Source organism: Petaurus breviceps, unplaced genomic scaffold (assembly GCF_028583685.1).
Source record: "Petaurus breviceps papuanus isolate PSGF00001 unplaced genomic scaffold, PetGlider_PUasm1.0 229, whole genome shotgun sequence".
NCBI lineage: Eukaryota > Metazoa > Chordata > Mammalia > Diprotodontia > Petauridae > Petaurus > Petaurus breviceps.
Window position 1 is genome coordinate 26,856,912 of NW_027185903.1, and position 7,668 is coordinate 26,864,579.

Below are 7,668 nucleotides of genomic sequence, written 5' to 3' on the forward strand. Positions count from 1 at the left end.
TTATATAAGGTATTAGCTCCTCCCTGTTCTGCCCCTTCCTGTTACATCAACAACTCCATTCCAATTTGGGATTCATAAGTTCTGGGTCTTAATACTTAACACAATCATGAACTTGGAACTAAGTGCTAAGTACCAGTTAGCTTGCCAATACAAGGGAATCTTCAAATTCCATTAATATTACATCATCAAAGGACTACCCTAAACTATGTTATCAAAACAGAGCAGTGCAGTAAGAAACAAAAATTAAACCAAATTAGTATTCATATTTAACATAAATTACTAAAGCAAGGTTGTAATAAGTCATCAGATCAAAGCAATCAAGAATAAATATGTGTGTGCATTTGAGGTGATTGGTGCTTAATTATTTAACAGACAATCAAAAGCAAGAAAAATGACACCCATCTAAAAGGGAGGGTTTTTTTAGAATTCTACATTCTCTTCTCCAAGTACACATTTTTAGAAGCACTTTCTTAGTATTACAACATATTTAAAGAAGAAAAGAACACTTGCCTTTTTTGTGACAATTGGAGCCTGAGCCATCTGGTTCCACTGGGGAGGCCAGAGAGTGGCAATAGTACAGCCCACAGTGAAAACAAACAACATGCAGAGAAAACAAGTGTAGGCCCACCCCTGGACTTTGTTAGCCAAGAAGCAGCATGCATCATGGAAAAAAGAGACATACAATGACAGGCAGAGATGGCAAAAGATTTTAAAGCTGTCTAGTCTTTGTCTCACTGTCCTTGGAAAAGATTTTTAAAGGGCTACATTTGTTGCTTTCCCCAACTATCATTCAACACCCTCCTTTCCTGTCATGAAATTAATTAGTTTATAATTGTTGAAAACAAATGTTAAAGAGATCCATGCCCTGATCCTTCTTCAACTGCAACATCAACATTTGTACAATTGCTAGTTTGGGATATAAGAGTTCAAGTGCCATCTGTACAATGGTTTGTTCAATGTGTACAATTACTTTGTTCAAAAGTAATCTTGAATTTGTGGCATCTTGGGATAAAGGAAGAGAGGGACATTTAGCTCCATAAATCACGCAAGGGAAAAAAAGATGAAAATACTAAAGGTCTGTGAGACTTAATTTCTAGATATATAATACGGAAATAGTATCTGTTTTACATTTATCGTGAATGTAAATCATTTTATCAACCTTAAAAAGTTATATAAATATGAGCTACTAGATGACCTGCAACTGTATGAGGTTTTCAATGTATAGAAGAAAACAGAAGGAGATCAGACAAGTAGGATAATTTTGAAAGTGGTGTGTGGGCTTTCTTCTATATTTTCCAGAAGCAAAATGTGAGAGAATTGCATGATATGCTGAATTGGCTGTCAACAGTTTTCAAGGGAAACAGTCTTCAGGGAAACATTAAGGAATCTCCCAGATTTTCTGACAAGTTCAGGGTGAGAGAAATGCTGGAAATTTTCTGAAAATAGCTATTTGTGTCTGTATATCTATTCACACACATACACATGCCCATATCGCTGTGTGTCTGTGTATGTCTGTGTGTGTCTAATTACCAAAACTCTCACATATTATATAAATAACTGTAGTGATTTTTAAATATATCCTCTAAGGACCCAAGTGTTTGTTGGGCAAGGAAGCTCTTGAAAATGATAGCATGAGGTGATTTTAAAATCATAGCTAATGAGCAAGGAAACAATTTAGAATAGTGTACATAGGTCTAGTCTTGGAATCAGGAAAACCTGAGTTTAAGTTCCACATCTTAACCCTACAGACTGTATAACCCTGGATAAGTCACTTAGCTTCTCAGTGTCCTCACTAAACATTACAGAGAAGCTGACAATCTACATTGATAGGGGAAGTTTCTCATATGGTGTCCCATGTACCAGTGAAATTCTAAGAAAACAAAAAGTATCTGGGCCCAGTCCATTTTTTTGAAAGTATGGAAAAATGGAAGATCACTCCAAAAATATTCTTATACATAAAACATAGGAAAAATCAGAAACTCAGTAACATTGGTCATTAGTGTACTTATCCTCATATTTTATTGTCCTGGTACTCTCTCTTCATCCAGCATGCCTGCTATCACATTATCACAAGGATTAATATCAATCAATTAATCAACAAGAATTTATTAAAAATTAACTTATCCCTACTTTCAAGGAGTTTACATTCTTAATAAGGGAGTCTACAAGTTCATATGTAAGCATATACAGGATAAATACAAATAAATGAGCAGTACATAAATATCATATGGCTTAGAAAGGAGGGCACTAGCAATTGGTGGGGCCAGGAAAGTTTTCGTGTAGAAGGTAGGACTTAAGCTATGTCATGAAGGAAGACAGAAACTCTAGGAAGTTTAGGTAAGACAGGAGTGTATTCCAGGTGTGCTGCATAGCCAGTTGGTACAAAGACAAGGAGACAGGAGATTGAATAGCCTGTAGAAGAATAAAGAGATCAGTTTTGCCAGATTGACGAATTAAGGGAGAGTAGCAATGTACAATGAGGTTTGAAGCATAGGTTGGGGCCAAGGTATGAAAGGATTTTAAAGATGAATAGGAGTTTATATTTTATCCTAGAAGTGACAGGAAGCCACTGGGATTTATTGAGTAAGAGTCACATGGTCAGATTTATGCTTAAGGAAAATCACTTTGGAAGCTGTATGGAGGGTGACCAAGAAGGAAGAGACACTTAAAGCAAGGAAACCAATTAGGAAGCTGTCACAATAATCTAGTCAAGGAGTAAATGAGCACCTAGTTCAAAGTGGTAACTGTGGGAGTTGAAAGAAGGGGTCAACTGTGAGAGATTGTACACATACAAATGGCAAGACTTGGCAATTAGTTGGTTATGTGCCATGTGGGAGAGTGAGCAGTCAAGGATAATATCAAAATAATAAACCCAAGATGTTGAAAGATTGGAGTTGACTCTGACAGACATATGGAAGTTTAGAAGAAAATAAGTGAAAGGCAAAAAGTAATGAATTTAATTTGTAGATGCTGTAGATATTTGTAGGACATCCAGTTTCAAATGTTCACATTGGCATTTGGTGATGCAGAACTATAGTTCAGGTGAGAGATGGGGTAGAATGTAAAGATCTATGAATCATATACAAAGACATGAAAATTCAACCCATTGATGCTGATTGGGTTACCAGGAGAGAGAATTTTGAAAGAAAAATGAGAGGACTTAGGACAGAACTTTGGAAAACATCCATAGTTAGTAGGAATGAGATGGATGATCAGTAAGAAAGGGTAATTAAAAGGAACAATCAAACTGATAGCTAAAGAGTAGAGTCACAAAAAATTCAGAGAGGTGAGAGAAGTCAACAGTGTCAAATGAATCAGTGAAGTCAAGAAAAAAATGATTGATTAAAGACCAGAAGATTTAACAACATACATACCATTGATAACTTTGGAAAGAGTAGTTTTAGTTGAGTGATGAGGTAAAAAGTTAGATTTCTAAGGGTTTAGGAGTGAAGAATAGGAAGTGTATACAGAGAGTGTAGATTAATTTTTCAAGAAATTTGCCTGAGAAAGACAGGAAAGAAAAATGATGAAACCATGAATGAATGATAAGGTCCAGTGAAAGTTTTGTGTGTTTTTTTCTTTTTCTTTGTATTGAGGAGATGTGCAAATTTTTGAAGGAAATAGGAAATATCCAGAAGATATAAAGAGGTTGGATGTTTGAGGAGGGTGAATAATTCAAGTTGAAATTTGCTGGGTAGGAAGGAATGGATCAAGGTCACATGTGGAAATACTGGCCTTACCCATGAGAAGGGTACAAGAATAGAAGAGATTGGAAAATGCTACCAAGAAATTTTGAAATAAAGACAGGGGAGAAAGGGATTTCTTAAATGGAATCAATTGTCTTATTTAAGTAAGAGGTGAGGTCCTAAAGTAAAAAAGGTAGGGGACAGAATGAGAATTTTAGCTTGATTCTGACATAAGAGCATCATGACATAGAAGGAATATATATTAGGGTTTAGTCAATCAGTGAATTCACAAGTGTATTATGTACCAAACACTGTGCTAAGCAATTTAGGTTTCTGTCCAGAAAGAGACGAGGCCAGACATATACTCCAGAAAGAAAGGGAGAGGACTAAGGAACGTGGGTAGGGAGGGAGCAGGCCCACTTGGGTAAGTGTGTGCTATGAATTCATGAACTGTAGGGTGTACAACTGATAGCAGCTCATTTACATTAGATGTTCTTAAGTTTACAGCAACTGGAAATGTTCTATTAACAGCAATTTTTGTCTACACTGGCAATCGATGGCTGATCTTTTTAAGAGTTTCAGTTGTGGTTGCACTTTTGTACTTGTTATACTTTCTTAGTAAATGGCAATTCTTAAAAGCTAATTAGTGTTAATTGGTGGTATTGAGGACACTTAAATGACAATGAATATTGGAGGGAAAACACACCAGATGGTGACTAATGAACAATAGTATTAGAAAACCTACTTGTAGGAGATAAAATAAATCCATATAAAGTATTGCCATTTCTATATATTACCAACAAAATCCAGTAGGAAGAAATAGAGGAATTCCATTGAAAATAACTGCAGATAATATTAAATACTGGGGAGTCTACCTGCCAAGACCCACACAGGAACAATATGAACATAATTACAAAACACTTCTCACACAAATAAAGATAGATCTAAATAATTGGAGAAATATTAATTACTCATGGATAAGCTGAATTAATATGATAAAAATGATACTACCTAAATTAATTTAATTATTCAGTATCATGCCAATTAAATTATCAAAAGATTATTTTACTGAGATACAAAAAATAATAGCAAAATTCATCTAGAATAACAAAAGTTCAAGAATATCAAGGAAATAATTTTTTTTAAGTGAAGGAAGATGACCTAGCAGTAAATACTTAAACTAAAAAACAGCAATTATCAAAACAATCTGTTACTAGATAATACCGTTCAATCAATGGAATAGATTAGGTATACAACATAAAGAAGTAAATGACCACAGTAATGTAGTGTTTGACAAACATAAAGATTCAAGCTATTGGGGCAAAAACTCAGGATTTGACAAAAACTTCTAGGAAAATTGGAGTGGAGTTTGGCAGAAACTAGTCATAAGCCAACATCTCTCACCATGTCCCAAGATGAGCTTAAAATGGGTACACAATTTAAGCATAAAAGGTGATATTAAAAACAAATAAGAGAAGCATAAAAAAATATACCTATCAGACCTATGAAGAAGGGAAGAGTTCATGACCATCAAGATATAGAGAAGATCACAGAAGGCAGAATGGATAATTTTTGTTACATTAAATTAAAAGGGTTTTACAGAAACGAAGCCAATGCAGCTAAAATTAGAAGGAAAGGAAGAAACTGGTGGAGGAGCAGCAAGTTTCTCTGATAAAGGTCTCATTTTTCAAATATATAGGAAATAGAACCAACTTTATAAAAATAAGAGAATTCTCTGAATGACAAATGGTCAAAGGATATGAACAGGAAGAAATAGTCATATAAAATACTCTAAATCATCATTGATTAGAAATATAAATTAAAATAATTCTGAGGGTACTACCTCAGACCCATCAGATTATCTAACATGATGGAAAAATAAAATGACAGATGCTGCAGAGAATATGGAAAAAATAGATACACTAACACATTGTTGGTGTTGTGAACTGGTCCAACAATTCTGGAGGACAATCTTGAATTATGTCCAAAGGGCATAAAACTGTATATACCCTTTGATGTAGCAATACTATTAGTGTGTTTCTATTCCAAAGAGATCAAGAAAGAGGATAAGGATATGTACAAAAAGTTTTATAGAACCTCTTTTTGTGGTAGCAAAGAATTAGGAACTGAGAGGGTGCCCATCAATTGAAGAAAGGCTGAACAAGTTGTGGTAATGATTGTGATGGAATATGATTGTGGTATAAGAAATGGTGAAGGGGACAGTTTCAGAAAAGCCTGGGAAGACTTATATGAATGATGTAAGGTAAAGTGAATAGAACCAGGAGAACATTGTACAAAGTAACTGCAAAGTAATAATAATCAACTGTGAAAGACTTAGTTTCTCTTATCAGTACAAGGATTGGTGTTAATACCAAAGGGCTCATGAGGAAATATGCTATCCACCTCCACAGAGGAAATTTGTGAACTCTGATTGCAATGCAGATTCAAACATATTTTCACCTTTTTTTTTCTTTTTTACAACATAGCTAATATGGCAATATGTTTTACATTACTTCACATGTATAATGGATATCATATTGTTTGCCTTCTCAATGGGTGAGGGAGGAATGAAAATGTGGAAAATAACTTTAAACTGAAGATAAAAATTTTAAAATAAAAAAGTTTAAAAAATTGAAATGCACAATCCCTCAAGATTGCACCCTACCCTCTCGAACCCTGAGGAGAGCAGTTGCTAGTTTAGCTCTGGTGAACTGACTGTCTAGTCCAAGTGGGAAATAGGAAAATAGCTTCAGAAGCTATGTGCTACATTATATAAAACTAAACTTTGATCACATATGCTCAGCCTTTGTCATTTATTTCATATATAGCAAGATCATCTGTTCACAACTCAAATTATAAGGAACATTAAAGCTGAGATATGACTGTATCTACACAATTGCTTTTATATTGTATTGTTTTCCCTCATTCCTCTTATCTGCCTACCCAGCAAGGTTGCTATGGATAATTCAGGATGACTCATATAATCAACTAAGAGGCTTTAATCTAGAGAAGGTATTTAATTGTGGCAGAAACATTTTGAAGTGGAAATAAAAGTTTCCCAGTTCCTCAATCTCAGATTCAGCAGACCTCCATATCTATTCCACATAATCCATGAAACCACACTGATATACACAGGACTTCATCATTTCATAGTTATGCTCTATAGCAATGGATCTTCACATGGGGTCTGTGAACTTAAAAACATTATATACATATATGCATACATATGTGTGCGTGTATAGCTGCATTTCAACATAATTGGTTTCCTTTGAAATGTTATGGATTTTACTTGATTAATTTTAAAATATTATTTGAGAAGGGGCCCATAGGCTTCACCAGACTCCCCAAAGTGCCCATGACAAAGAAAAAAAATGATCTAATAACCCCTGTTTTAAGAGATACTGACATCCTAGTATAAGAAAGGTTGAACAGGACATGTGCAAATCTGACTTTTGTGCTTTGGGCTGACCATATGTGCCTGTCATCTAGGAGAGGGCTTGGTACTTTGAGATTCCAAAGTAGTTTCCTTATTGGATCATGAGCAGAAAGAGTTAATGGCTCAATTGAGTGACCCTAAAATAAGTGTTCTTATCCCTTCCAGCTTCAGATCCGATAAGGACAACTTATTATGGATGGGAAAGGGCAACCAGCTTCATCCCCTATTCTGCTGCCTTATCATCTAAAGTGCATGGCCTGCCAAGTGAGTTGGGCTCATGGATGCCTTTTCTGATTTGTGTTTACCTTACTGAGAAGGTGACTGAGCACCAGCCTTGTGATATTCATTTTGGGGCTTAGAGCAGCTAAAATCTGTTGTGTTTTTTTTTATGTTAACATGCTACAGATAGCTTTGTTGGATCACCTGTGGGTGTTTGATTATTTTACCAAAAACTGTGAAACATTATTACCCAAAGAATATAAGATCATTAGAAAGTCTTTTAGGTCTAAAACTTGGTGACCACTTTCCATAAGAATTACTTTTTTT